Below are 13,536 nucleotides of genomic sequence, written 5' to 3' on the forward strand. Positions count from 1 at the left end.
TAAGTCCCAAAAAGTATTTTTTTTTTTAAATTGGCAGTTCTCGCCGGAGTTCTGCAAAATTTCATAAGTCCCAAAAAGTTTTTTTTTTTTTTTTTTTTTTAATCGGCAGTTTTCGCCGGAGTTCTGCAAAATTTTATAAGTCCCAAAAATTTTTTTTTTTTTTTTTTTTTTAAATCGGCAGTTCTCGCCGGAGTTCTGCAAAATTTCATAAATCCCAAAAAGTATTTTTTTTTTCAAAAATTTGCAGCTCTCGCCGGATTTCTGCAAAAGTTACAGCCCTCCAAAGGGTCACACCTCGAAAATTTCATAAGTCCCAAAAAGTATTTTTTTTTTTTCAAAAATCGGCAGTTCTCGCTGGAGTTCTGCAAAATTTCATAAGTCCCAAAGAATTTTTTTTTTTTTTCAAAAATCGGCAGTTCTCGCCGGAGTTCTGCAAAAGTTACAGCCCTCCAAAGGGTCACACCTCAAAAATTTCATAAGTCCCAAAAAGTTTTTTTTTTTTTTCAAAAATCGGCAGTTTTTGCTGGAGTTCTGCAAAATTTTATAAGTCCCAAAAAGTATTTTTTTTCTTTTTTTTCAAAAATCGGCAGTTTTCGCCGGAGTTCTGCAAAATTTCACAAGTCCCAAAAAGTATTTTTTTTTTCAAAAATCGGCAGTTCTCGCCGGAGTTCTGCAAAATTTCATAAGTCCCAAAAAGTATTTTTTTTTTCAAAAATCGGCAGTTCTCGCCGGAGTTCTGCAAAATTTTATAAGTCCCAAAAAGTATTTTTTTTTTTCAAAAATCGGCAGTTCTCGCCGGAGTTCTGCAAAATTTCATAAGTCCCAAAAAGTATTTTTTTTTTTTCAAAAATCGGCAGTTTTTGCCGGAGTTCTGCAAAAGTTACAGCCCTCCAAAGGGTCACACCTCGAAAATTTCATAAGTCCCAAAAAGTATTTTTTTTTTAAATCGGCAGTTCTCGTTGGAGTTCTGCAAAATTTTATAAGTCCCAAAAAGTATTTTTTTTTTCAAAAATCGGCAGTTCTCGCCGGAGTTCTGCAAAATTTTATAAGTCCCAAAAAGTATTTTTTTTTCAAAAATCGGCAGTTTTCGCCGGAGTTCTGCAAAATTTCATAAGTCCCAAAAAGTATTTTTTTTTTTTTAAATCGGCAGTTCTCGCCGGAGTTCTGCAAAATTTCATAAGTCCCAAAAAGTATTTTTTTTTTTTAAATTGGCAGTTCTCGCCGGAGTTCTGCAAAATTTCATAAGTCCCAAAAAGTTTTTTTTTTTTTTTTTTAATCGGCAGTTTTCGCCGGAGTTCTGCAAAATTTTATAAGTCCCAAAAATTTTTTTTTTTTTTTTTTTTTAAATCGGCAGTTCTTGCCGGAGTTCTGCAAAATTTCATAAATCCCAAAAAATATTTTTTTTTTTTAAATCGGCAGTTTTTGCCAGAGTTCTGCAAAATTTCATAAGTCCCAAAAAGTATTTTTTTTTTTTTTTAAATCGGCAGTTCTCGCCGGAGTTCTGCTAAATTTCATATTTCCCAAAAAGTATTTTTTTTTTTCAAAAATCGGCAGTTCTCGCCGGAGTTCTGCAAAAGTTACAGCCCTCCAAAGGGTCACACCTCGAAAATTTCATAAGTCCCAAAAAGTATTTTTTTTTTTTCAAAAATCGGCAGTTCTCGCCGGAGTTCTGCAACATTTCATAAGTCCCAAAAAATATTTTTTTTTTTTTAAATCGGCAGTTCTCGCCGGAGTTCTGCAAATTTTCATAAATCCCAAAAAGTATTTTTTTTTTTTTTTTAAATCGGCAGTTCTCGCCGTAGTTCTGCTAAATTTCATATTTCCCAAAAAGTATTTTTTTTTTTTTTTTTAAATCGGCAGTTCTCGCCGGAGTTCTGCAAAAGTTACAGCCCTCCAAATGGTCTCACCTCGAAAATTTCATAAGTCCCAAAAAATATTTTTTTTTTTTTTAATCGGCAGTTTTTGCCGGAGTTCTGCAAAATTTCATAAGTCCCAAAAAGTATTTTTTTTTTTAAATCGGCATTTCTCGCCGGAGTTCTGCTAAATTTCATATTTCCCAAAAAGTATTTTTTTTTTTTTTTCAAAAATTGGCAGTTCTCGCCGGAGTTCTGCAAAATTTCATAAGTCCCAAAAAGTATTTTTTTTTTTCAAAAATCGGCAGTTCTCGCCGGAGTTCTGCAAAATTTCATAAGTCCCAAAAAATATTTTTTTTTTTTTTAATCGGCAGTTTTTGCCGGAGTTCTGCAAAATTTCATAAGTCCCAAAAAGTATTTTTTTTTTTTTTAAATCGGCAGTTCTCGCCGGAGTTCTGCTAAATTTCATATTTCCCAAAAAGTATTTTTTTTTTTCAAAAATCGGCAGTTCTCGCCGGAGTTCTGCAAATTTTCATATATCCCAAAAATTATTTTTTTTCTTTCAAAAATCGGCAGTTCTCGCCGGAGTTCTGCAAAATTTCATAAGTCCCAACCAGTATTTTTTTTTTTTTTTCAAAAATCGGCAGTTCTCGCCGGAGTTTTGCAAAAGTTACAGCCCTCCAAAAGGTCACACCTCGAAAATTTCATAAGTCCCAAAGGTATTTTTTTTTCAAAAATTGGCAGTTTTCGCCGGAGTTCTGCAAAATTTCATAAGTCCCAAAAAGTATTTTTTTTTTTTTTTTAAATCGGCAGTTCTCGCCGGAGTTCTGCAAAATTTCATAAGTCCCAAAAAGTATTTTTTTTTTTTTTTAAATTGGCAGTTTTCGCCGGAGTTCTGCAAAATTTCATAAGTCCCAAAAAGTTTTTTTTTTTTTTTTTTTTTTAATCGGCAGTTTTCGCCGGAGTTCTGCAAAATTTTATAAGTCCCAAAAATTTTTTTTTTTTTTTTTTTAAATCGGCAGTTCTCGCCGGAGTTCTGCAAAATTTCATAAATCCCAAAAAGTATTTTTTTTTTTTCAAAAATTTGCAGTTCTCGCCGGATTTCTGCAAAAAATTTCATAAGTCCCAAAAAGTTTTTTTTTTTTTTTAAAAATTGGCAGTTTTTGCCGGAGTTCTGCAAAATTTCATAAGTCCCAAAAAGTATTTTTTGTTTTTTTTTTTAAATCGGCAGTTCTCGCCGGAGTTCTGCAAAATTTCATAAGTCCCAAAAAGTATTTTTTTTTTCAAAAATCGGCAGTTTTCGCCGGAGTTCTGCAAAATTTCATAAGTCCCAAAAAAATTTTTTTTTTTTTTTCAAAAATCGGCAGTTCTCGCCGGAGTTCTGCAAAATTTCATAAGTCCCAAAAAGTATTTTTTTTTTTTTTTTAAATCGGCAGTTCTCGCCGGAGTTCTGCAAAATTTCATAAGTCCCAAAAAGTATTTTTTTTTTTTTCAAAAATCGGCAGTTTTCGCCGGAGTTCTGCAAAATTTCATAAGTCCCAAAAAGTATTTTTTTTTTTTTTCAAAAATCGGCAGTTCTCGCCGGAGTTCTGCAAAATTTCATAAGTCCCAAAAAGTTTTTTTTTTCCAAAATCGGCAGTTCTCGCCAAAGTTCTGCAAAATTTTATAAGTCCCAAAAAGTATTTTTTTTTTTTTTCAAAAATCGGCAGTTCTCGCCGGAGTTCTGCAAAATTTCATAAATCCCAAAAAGTATTTTTTTTTTTTCAAAATCGGCAGTTTCTCGCCGGAGTTCTGCAAAAGTTCATCCAAAGGTCCACTCAAAATTTCATATTATTTTTTTTTTTAAATCGGCAGTTCTCGCCGGAGTTTCTGCAAATTTTAATCCCAAAAGTTTTTTTTTTTCAAAAATCGGCAGTTCTCGCCGGAGTTCTGCAAAATTTATAAGTCCCAAAAGATTTTTTTTCTTTTTTTTTTCAAAAATCTGCTTTTTTCGCCGTATTTCTTAAAAATTTCATAAGTCCCAAAAAGTATTTTTTTTTTTTTTTTCAAAAATCGGCAGTTCTCGCCGGAGTTCTGCAAAAGTTACAGCCCTCCAAAAGGTCACACCTCGAAAATTTCATAAGTCCCAAAAAGTATTTTTTTTTTTTCAAAAATCGGCAGTTCTCGCCGGAGTTCTGCAAAATTTCATAAATCCCAAAAAGTATTTTTTTTTTCAAATTCGGCAGTTTTTGCCGGGGTTCTGCAAAAGTTACAGCCCTCCAAAGGGCACACCTCGAAAATTTCTTAAGTCCCAAAAAGTATTTTTTTTTTTTTCAAAAATCGGCAGTTCTCGCCGGAGTTCTGCAAAATTTCATAAGTCCCAAAAAGTATTTTTTTTTCTTTCAAAAATCGGCAGTTCTCGCCAGAGTTCTGCAAAATTTCATATTCCCCAAAAAGTATTTTTTTTTTTTTTTTTCAAAAATCGGCAGTTCTCGCCGGAGTTCTGCAAAAGTTACAACCCTCCAAAAGGTCACACCTCGAAAATTTCATAAGTCCCAAAATGTATTTTTTTTTTCAAAAATCGGCAGTTTTCGCCGGAGTTCTGCAAAATTTTATAAGTCCCAAAAAGTATTTTTTTTTTTTTTAATCGGCAGTTGTCGCCGGAGTTCTGCAAAATTTCATAAGTCCCAAAAAGTATTTTTTTTTTAAATTGGCAGTTTTCGCCGGAGTTCTGCAAAATTTTATAAGTCCCAAAAAGTATTTTTTTTTTCATAAATCGGCAGTTCTCGCCGGAGTTCTGCAAAATTTCATAAGTCCCAAAAAATATTTTTTTTTTTTTTTTCAAAAATCGGCAGTTCTCGCCGGAGTTCTGCAAAAGTTACAGCCCTTCAAAGAGTCACACCTCAAAAATTTCATAAGTCCCAAAAAGTTTTTTTTTTTTTTTCAAAAATCGGCAGTTCTTGCTGGAGTTCTGCAAAATTTTATAAGTCACAAAAAGTATTTTTTTTCTTTTTTTTTCAAAAATCGGCAGTTTTCGCCGGAGTTCTGCAAAAATTCACAAGTCCCAAAAAGTATTTTTTTTTTCAAAAATCGGCAGTTCTCGCCGGAGTTCTGCAAAATTTCATAAGTCCCTAAAAGTATTTTGTTCTCGCCGGAGTTCTACAAAATTTCATAAGTCCCAAAAAGTATTTTTTTTTTCAAAAATCGGCAGTTTTCGCCGAAGTTCTGCAAAAGTTACAGCCCTCCAAAGGGTCACACCTCGAAAATTTCATAAGTTCCAAAAAGTATTTTTTTTTCAAAAATCGGCAGTTCTCGCCGGAGTTCTGCAAAATTTCATAAGTCCCAAAAAGTTTTTTTTTTTCAAAAATTGGCAGTTCTCGCCAGAGTTCTGCAAAATTTCATAAGTCCCAAAAAGTATTTTTTTTTTCAAAAATCGGCAGTTCTCGCCGGAGTTCTACAAAATTTCATAAGTCCCAAAAAGTATTTTTTTTTTTTTAAATCGGCAGTTCTCGCCGGAGTTCTGCAAAAGTTACAGCCCTCCAAAAGGTCACACCTCGAAAATTTCATAAGTCCCAAAAAGTATTTTTTTTCTTTTTTTTCAAAAATCGGCAGTTCTCGCCGGAGTTCTGCAAAAGTTACAGCCCTCCAAAAGGTCACACCTCGAAAATTTCATAAGTCCCAAAAAGTATTTTTTTTTTTCAAAAATCGGCAGTTCTCGCCGGAGTTCTGCAAAATTTCATAAGTCCCAAAAAGTATTTTTTTTTTTTCAAAAATCGGCAGTTCTCGCCGGAGTTCTGCAAAAGTTACAGCCCTCCAAAAGGTCACACCTCGAAAATTTCATAAGTCCCAAAAAGTATTTTTTTTTTTTCAAAAATCGGCAGTTCTCGCCGGAGTTCTGCAAAAGTTACAGCCCTACAAAAGGTCACACCTCGAAAATTTCATAAGTCTCAAAAAGTATTTTTTTTCAAAAATCGGCAGTTTTCGCCGGAGTTCTGCAAAATTTCATAAGTCCCAAAAAGTATTTTTTTTTTTTTAAATCGGCAGTTCTCGCCGGAGTTCTGCAAAATTTCATAAGTCCCAAAAAGTATTATTTTTTTTTAAATTGGCAGTTCTCGCCGGAGTTCTGCAAAATTTTATAAGTCCCAAAAAGTATTTTTTTTTTTCAAAAATCGGCAGTTTTCGCCGGAGTTCTGCAAAATTTCATAAGTCCCAAAAAGTATTTTTTTTTTTTTTCAAAAATCGGCAGTTCTCGCCGGAGTTCTGCAAAATTTCATAAGTCCCAAAAAGTATTTTTTTTTTCAAAAATTGGCAGTTCTCGCCAGAGTTCTGCAAAATTTCATAAGTCCCAAAAAATATTTTTTTTTTTCAAAAATCGGCAGTTTTCGCCGGAATTCTGCAAAATTTCATAAGTCCCAAAAAGTATTTTTTTTTTTCAAAAATCGGCAGTTCTCGCCGGAGTTCTGCAAAAGTTACAGCCCTCCAAAGGGTCACACCTCGAAAATTTCATAAGTCCCAAAAAGTATTTTTTTTTTCAAAAATCGGCAGTTCTCGCCGGAGTTCTGCAAAATTTCATAAGTCCCAAAAAGTATTTTTTTTTTCAAAAATCGGCAGTTTTTGCCGGGGTTCTGCAAAAGTTACAGCCCTCCAAAGGGCACACCTCGAAAATTTCATAAGTCCCAAAAAGTATTTTTTTTTTTCAAAAATCGGCAGTTCTCGCCGGAGTTCTGCAAAATTTCATAAGTCCCAAAAAGTATTTTTTTTTCTTTCAAAAATCGGCAGTTCTCGCCAGAGTTCTGCAAAATTTCATAAGTCCCAAAAAGTATTTTTTTTTTTTTTTTCAAAAATCGGCAGTTCTCGCCGGAGTTCTGCAAAAGTTACAGCCCTCCAAAAGGTCACACCTCGAAAATTTCATAAGTCCCAAAATGTATTTTTTTTTTCAAAAATCGGCAGTTTTCGCCGGAGTTCTGCAAAATTTCATAAGTCCCAAAAAGTATTTTTTTTTTTTTTTTAATCGGCAGTTGTCGCCGGAGTTCTGCAAAATTTCATAAGTCCCAAAAAGTATTTTTTTTTTTTAAATTGGCAGTTCTCGCCGGAGTTCTGCAAAATTTCATAAGTCCCAAAAAGTATTTTTTTTTTCAAAAATTGGCAGTTCTCGCCGGAGTTCTGCAAAATTTCATAAGTCCCAAAAAGTATTTTTTTTTTCAAAAATCGGCAGTTCTCGCCGGAGTTCTACAAAATTTCATAAGTCCCAAAAAGTATTTTTTTTTTTCAAAAATCGGCAGTTCTCGCCGGAGTTCTGCAAAAGTTACAGCCCTCCAAAAGGTCACACCTCGAAAATTTCATAAGTCCCAAAAAGTATTTTTTTTTCTTTTTTTTCAAAAATCGGCAGTTCTCGCCGGAGTTCTGCAAAAGTTACAGCCCTCCAAAAGGTCACACCTCAAAAATTTCATAAGTCCCAAAAAGTATTTTTTTTTTCAAAAATCGGCAGTTCTCGCCGGAGTTCTGCAAAATTTCATAAGTCCCAAAAAGTATTTTTTTTTTTCAAAAATCGGCAGTTCTCGCCGGAGTTCTGCAAAAGTTACAGCCCTCCAAAAGGTCACACCTCGAAAATTTCATAAGTCCCAAAAAGTATTTTTTTTTTTTTTCAAAAATCGGCAGTTCTCGCCGGAGTTCTGCAAAAGTTACAGCCCTCCAAAAGGTCACACCTCGAAAATTTCATAAGTCTCAAAAAGTATTTTTTTTTTCAAAAATCGGCAGTTTTCGCCGGAGTTCTGCAAAATTTCATAAGTCCCAAAAAGAATTTTTTTTTTTTTTAAATCGGCAGTTCTCGCCGGAGTTCTGCAAAATTTCATAAGTCCCAAAAAGTATTTTTTTTTTTAAATTGGCAGTTCTCGCCGGAGTTCTGCAAAATTTTATAAGTCCCAAAAAATATTTTTTTTTTCAAAAATCGGCAGTTTTTGCCGGAGTTCTGCAAAATTTCATAAGTCCCAAAAAGTATTTTTTTTTTTTTCAAAAATCGGCAGTTCTCGCCGGAGTTCTGCAAAAGTTACAGCCCTCCAAAAGGTCACACCTCGAAAATTTCATAAGTCCCAAAAAGTATTTTTTTTTCAAAAATCGGCAGTTCTCGCCGGAGTTCTGCAAAATTTCATAAATCCCAAAAAGTATTTTTTTTTTCAAAAATCGGCAGTTTTTGCCGGGGTTCTGCAAAAGTTACAGCCCTCCAAAGGGCACACCTCGAAAATTTCTTAAGTCCCAAAAAGTATTTTTTTTTTTTCAAAAATCGGCAGTTCTCGCCGGAGTTCTGCAAAATTTCATAAGTCCCAAAAAGTATTTTTTTTTCTTTCAAAAATCGGCAGTTCTCGCCAGAGTTCTGCAAAATTTCATATTCCCCAAAAAGTATTTTTTTTTTTTTTTTTCAAAAATCGGCAGTTCTCGCCGGAGTTCTGCAAAAGTTACAACCCTCCAAAAGGTCACACCTCGAAAATTTCATAAGTCCCAAAATGTATTTTTTTTTTCAAAAATCGGCAGTTTTCGCCGGAGTTCTGCAAAATTTTATAAGTCCCAAAAAGTATTTTTTTTTTTTTTTTTAATCGGCAGTTGTCGCCGGAGTTCTGCAAAATTTCATAAGTCCCAAAAAGTATTTTTTTTTTTAAATTGGCAGTTTTCGCCGGAGTTCTGCAAAATTTTATAAGTCCCAAAAAGTATTTTTTTTTTCATAAATCGGCAGTTCTCGCCGGAGTTCTGCAAAATTTCATAAGTCCCAAAAAATATTTTTTTTTTTTTTTTCAAAAATCGGCAGTTCTCGCCGGAGTTCTGCAAAAGTTACAGCCCTTCAAAGAGTCACACCTCAAAAATTTCATAAGTCCCAAAAAGTTTTTTTTTTTTTTCAAAAATCGGCAGTTCTTGCTGGAGTTCTGCAAAATTTTATAAGTCACAAAAAGTATTTTTTTTCTTTTTTTTTCAAAAATCGGCAGTTTTCGCCGGAGTTCTGCAAAAATTCACAAGTCCCAAAAAGTATTTTTTTTTTCAAAAATCGGCAGTTCTCGCCGGAGTTCTGCAAAATTTCATAAGTCCCTAAAAGTATTTTTTTTTTCAAAAATCGGCAGTTCTCGCCGGAGTTCTACAAAATTTCATAAGTCCCAAAAAGTATTTTTTTTTCAAAAATCGGCAGTTTTCGCCGAAGTTCTGCAAAAGTTACAGCCCTCCAAAGGGTCACACCTCGAAAATTTCATAAGTTCCAAAAAGTATTTTTTTTTCAAAAATCGGCAGTTCTCGCCGGAGTTCTGCAAAATTTCATAAGTCCCAAAAAGTTTTTTTTTTTCAAAAATTGGCAGTTCTCGCCAGAGTTCTGCAAAATTTCATAAGTCCCAAAAAGTATTTTTTTTTTCAAAAATCGGCAGTTCTCGCCGGAGTTCTACAAAATTTCATAAGTCCCAAAAAGTATTTTTTTTTTTTTTAAATCGGCAGTTCTCGCCGGAGTTCTGCAAAAGTTACAGCCCTCCAAAAGGTCACACCTCGAAAATTTCATAAGTCCCAAAAAGTATTTTTTTTTTTTTTCAAAAATCGGCAGTTCTCGCCGGAGTTCTGCAAAAGTTACAGCCCTCCAAAGGGTCACACCTCGAAAATTTCATAAGTCTCATCAAAGTATTTTTTTTTCAAAAATCGGCAGTTTTCGCCGGAGTTCTGGCAAATTTCATAAGTCCCAAAAAGTATTTTTCTTTTCTTTTTTTTTCAAATCGGCAGTTCTCGCCGGAGTTCTGCAAAATTTCAATAAGTCCCAAAAGTATTATTTTTTTTTAAATGGGCAGTTTTCGCCGGAGTTCTGCAAAATTTCATAAGTCCCAAAAAATATTTTTTTTTTTCAAAAATCGGCAGTTTTCGCCGGAGTTCTGCAAAATTTCATAAGTCCCAAAAAGTATTTTTTTTTTCAAAAATCGGCAGTTCTCGCCGGAGTTCTGCAAAAGTTACAGCCCTCCAAAAGGTCACACCTCGAAAATTTCATAAGTCCCAAAAAGTATTTTTTTTTTCAAAAATCGGCAGTTTTCGCCGGAGTTCTGCAAAATTTCATAAGTCCCAAAAAGTATTTTTTTTTTTTTTAAATCGGCAGTTCTCGCCGGAGTTCTGCAAAATTTCATAAGTCCCAAAAAGTATTATTTTTTTTTAAATTGGCAGTTCTCGCCGGAGTTCTGCAAAATTTTATAAGTCCCAAAAAGTATTTTTTCTTTAAAAAATCGGCAGTTCTCGCCAGAGTTCTGCAAAATTTCATAAGTCCCAAAAAGTATTTTTTTTTTTTCAAAAATCGGCAGTTCTCGCCGGAGTTCTGCAAAAGTTACAGCCCTCCAAAAGGTCACACCTCGAAAATTTCATAAGTCCCAAAAAGTATTTTTTTTTCAAAAATCGGCAGTTCTCGCCGGAGTTCTGCAAAATTTCATAAGTCCCAAAAAGTATTTTTTTTTTTTTAAATCGGCAGTTCTCGCCGGAGTTCTGCAAAAGTTACAGCCCTCCAAAAGGTCACACCTCGAAAATTTCATAAGTCCCAAAAAGTATTTTTTTTTTTTTCAAAAATCGGCAGTTCTCGCCGGAGTTCTGCAAAATTTCATAAGTCCCAAAAAGTATTTTTTTTTTCAAAAATTGGCAGTTCTCGCCGGAGTTCTGCAAAATTTCATAAGTCCCAAAAAGTATTTTTTTTTTTTCAAAAATCGGCAGTTCTCGCCGGAGTTCTGCAAAATTTACCCCCCTCCAAAAGGTCACACCTCGAAAATTTCATAGTCCAAAAGTATTTTTTTTTTCAAAAATCGCAGTTTTCGCCGGAGTTCTGCAAATTTCATAAGTCCCAAAAGTATTTTTTTTTTTTTCAAAAATCGGCAGTTCTGCCGTCCTGCAAAGTTCTGCAAAATTTCATAAGTCCCAAAAAGTATTTTTTTTTTTTTTCAAAAATCGGCAGTTCTCGCCGGAGTTCTGCAAAATTTCATAAGTCCCAAAAAGTATTTTTTTTTAAAAATCGGCAGTTCTCGCCGGAGTTCTGCAAAAGTTACAGCCCTTCAAAAGGTCACACCTCGAAAATTTCATAAGTCCCAAAAAGTATTTTTTTTTTTTTCAAAAATCGGCAGTTCTCGCCGGAGTTCTGCAAAAGTTACAGCCCTCCAAAAGGTCACACCTCGAAAATTTCATAAGTCTCATAAAGTATTTTTTTTTTTCAAAAATTGGCAGTTTTCGCCGGAGTTCTGCAAAATTTCATAAGTCCCAAAAAGTATTTTTTTTTTTTTTAAATCGGCAGTTCTCGCCGGAGTTCTGCAAAATTTCATAAGTCCCAAAAAGTATTATTTTTTTTTAAATTGGCAGTTTTCGCCGGAGTTCTACAAAATTTCATAAGTCCCAAAAAGTATTTTTTTTTTTTTTTTTAATCGGCAGTTTTCGCCGGAGTTCTGCAAAAGTTACAGCCCTCCAAAAGGTCACACCTCAAAAATTTCATAAGTCCCAAAAAGTTTTTTTTTTTTTCAAAAATCGGCAGTTTTTGCTGGAGTTCTGCAAAATTTCATAAGTCCCAAAAAGTATTTTTTTTTTCAAAAATCGGCAGTTCTCGCCGGAGTTCTGCAAAAGTTACAGCCCTCCAAAGGGTCACACCTCGAAAATTTCATAAGTCCCAAAAAGTATTTTTTTTTTCAAAAATCGGCAGTTCTCGCCGGAGTTCTGCAAAATTTCATAAGTCCCAAAAAGTATTTTTTTTTTTTAAATCGGCAGTTTTTGCCGGGGTTCTGCAAAAGTTACAGCCCTCCAAAGGGCACACCTCGAAAATTTCATAAGTCCCAAAAAGTATTTTTTTTTTTCAAAAATCGGCAGTTCTCGCCGGAGTTCTGCAAAATTTCATAAGTCCCAAAAAGTATTTCTTTTTCTTTCAAAAATCGGCAGTTCTCGCCAGAGTTCTGCAAAATTTCATAAGTCCCAAAAAGTATTTTTTTTTTTTTTTTTTTCAAAAATCGGCAGTTCTCGCCGGAGTTCTGCAAAATTTCATAAGTCCCAAAAAATATATTTTTTTTTTCAAAAATCGGCAGTTATCGCCAAAATTCTGCAAAATTTCCTAAGTCCCAAAATTTTTTTTTTTTTTTTTTCAAAAATCGCAGTTCTCGCCGGAGTTCTGCAAAATTTCATAAGTCCCAAAAAGTATTTTTTTTTTCAAAAATCGGCAGTTTTCGCCGGAGTTCTGCAAAATTTTATAAGTCCCAAAAAATATATTTTTTTTTTCAAAATCGGCAGTTCTCGCCGGAGTTCTGCAAAATTTCATAAGTCCCAAAAAGTATTTTTTTTTTTTTTTTAAATCGGCAGTTTTCGCCGGAGTTCTGCAAAATTTCATAAGTCCCAAAAAGTATTTTTTTTTTTTTTAAAAATCGGCAGTTCTCGCCGGAGTTCTGCAAAATTTCCTAAGTCCCAAAAAATATATATTTTTTTTTTCAAAAATCGGCAGTTCTCGCCGGAGTTCTGCAAAATTTCATAAGTCCCAAAAATTTTTTTTTTTTTTCAAAAATCGGCAGTTCTCGCCGGAGTTCTGCAAAATTTCATAAGTCCCAAAAAGTATTTTTTTTTTTTTTTTTAAATCGGCAGTTCTCGCCGGAGTTCTGCAAAATTTCATAAGTCCCAAAAAGTATTTTTTTTTTTTTTTTTTCAAAAATCGGCAGTTCTCGCCGGAGTTCTGCAAAATTTCTTAAGTCCCAAAAAATTTTTTTTTTTTTTTTTTTCAAAAATCGGCAGTTCTCGCCGGAGTTCTGCAAAATTTCATAAGTCCCAAAAAGTATTTTTTTTTTTCAAAAATCGGCAGTTCTCGCCGGAGTTTTGCAAAATTTTATAAATCCCAAAAAGTTTTTTTTTTTTTAAAAATTGGCAGTTTTCGCCGGAGTTCTTCAAAATTTTATAAGTCCCAAAAAATTTTTTTTTTTTTTTTTTTAAATCGGCAGTTCTCGCCGGAGTTCTGCAAAATTTCATAAGTCCCAAAAAGTATTTTTTTTTTTTCAAAATTCGGCAGTTCTTGCTGTAGTTCTGCAAAATTTCATAAGTCCCAAAAAGTTTTTTTTTTCAAAAATCGGCAGTTCTCGCCGGAGTTCTGCAAAATTTCATAATCCCAAAAAATATTTTTTTTTTTTTTTAAATCGGCAGTTCTCGCCGGAGTTCTGCAAAATTTCATAAGTCCCAAAAATAATTTTTTTTTTTTTTCAAAAATCGGCAGTTCTCGCCGGAGTTCTGCAAAATTTCAATAGTCCCAAAAAGTATTTTTTTTTTTTTCAAAAAATCGGCAGTTTCCGCCGATATCTGCAAAATTTCATAAGTCCCAAAAAATATTTTTTTTTTTTTTAAAATCGGCAGTTCTCGCCGGAGTTCTGCAAAATTTTCATAAGTCCCAAAAAGTATTATTTTTTTTTTTTTCAAAATCGGCAGTTTTCGCCGGAGTTCTGCAAAATTTCATAAGGTCCCAAAAAGTATTTTTTTTTTTTCAAAATCGGCAGTTCTCGCCGGAGTTCTGCAAAATTTCTAAGTCCCAAAAGTTTTTATTTTTTTTTTCAAAAATCGGCAGTTTTCCTCCGAGTTCTTCAAAAATTTAAAAATCCCAAAAAGTATTTTTTTTTTTTTTTAAATCGGCAGTTCTCGCCGGAGTTCTCCAAATTTCATAAGTCCCAAAAATATTTTTTTTTTTTTTTTTTAAAATCGGCAGTTC

At 33.6% G+C, this 13,536-nt stretch overlaps 4 long non-coding RNA genes across 4 annotated transcripts; 2 read left to right on the top strand and 2 right to left on the bottom strand.

The window, feature by feature from the left end:
* The first annotated feature begins 6 nt into the window (after positions 1 to 6).
* LOC143901691 (uncharacterized) lies at positions 7 to 2,945 on the top strand. The gene is made up of 2 exons (XR_013258164.1): positions 7 to 1,627; positions 2,573 to 2,945. It is a non-coding gene; the product is annotated as an uncharacterized LOC143901691 (long non-coding RNA).
* A 23-nt stretch (positions 2,946 to 2,968) lies between these two features.
* LOC143901693 (uncharacterized) lies at positions 2,969 to 5,863 on the top strand. The gene is made up of 2 exons (XR_013258166.1): positions 2,969 to 3,468; positions 5,183 to 5,863. It is a non-coding gene; the product is annotated as an uncharacterized LOC143901693 (long non-coding RNA).
* LOC143901690 (uncharacterized) lies at positions 3,828 to 10,581 on the bottom strand. The gene is made up of 3 exons (XR_013258163.1): positions 9,821 to 10,581; positions 5,091 to 8,065; positions 3,828 to 4,124 (listed from the first exon to the last, which is right to left on the bottom strand). It is a non-coding gene; the product is annotated as an uncharacterized LOC143901690 (long non-coding RNA).
* A 435-nt stretch (positions 10,582 to 11,016) lies between these two features.
* Positions 11,017 to 13,107, bottom strand: LOC143901692 (uncharacterized). The gene is made up of 2 exons (XR_013258165.1): positions 11,620 to 13,107; positions 11,017 to 11,456 (listed from the first exon to the last, which is right to left on the bottom strand). It is a non-coding gene; the product is annotated as an uncharacterized LOC143901692 (long non-coding RNA).
* Between the last annotated feature and the right edge of the window lie 429 nt (positions 13,108 to 13,536).

The sequence above is a fragment of the Temnothorax americanus genome, unplaced genomic scaffold (genome assembly GCF_048541705.1).
Source record: "Temnothorax americanus isolate GAGA-0224 unplaced genomic scaffold, ASM4854170v1 Scaffold358, whole genome shotgun sequence".
Taxonomy (NCBI): Eukaryota; Metazoa; Arthropoda; class Insecta; order Hymenoptera; family Formicidae; genus Temnothorax; species Temnothorax americanus.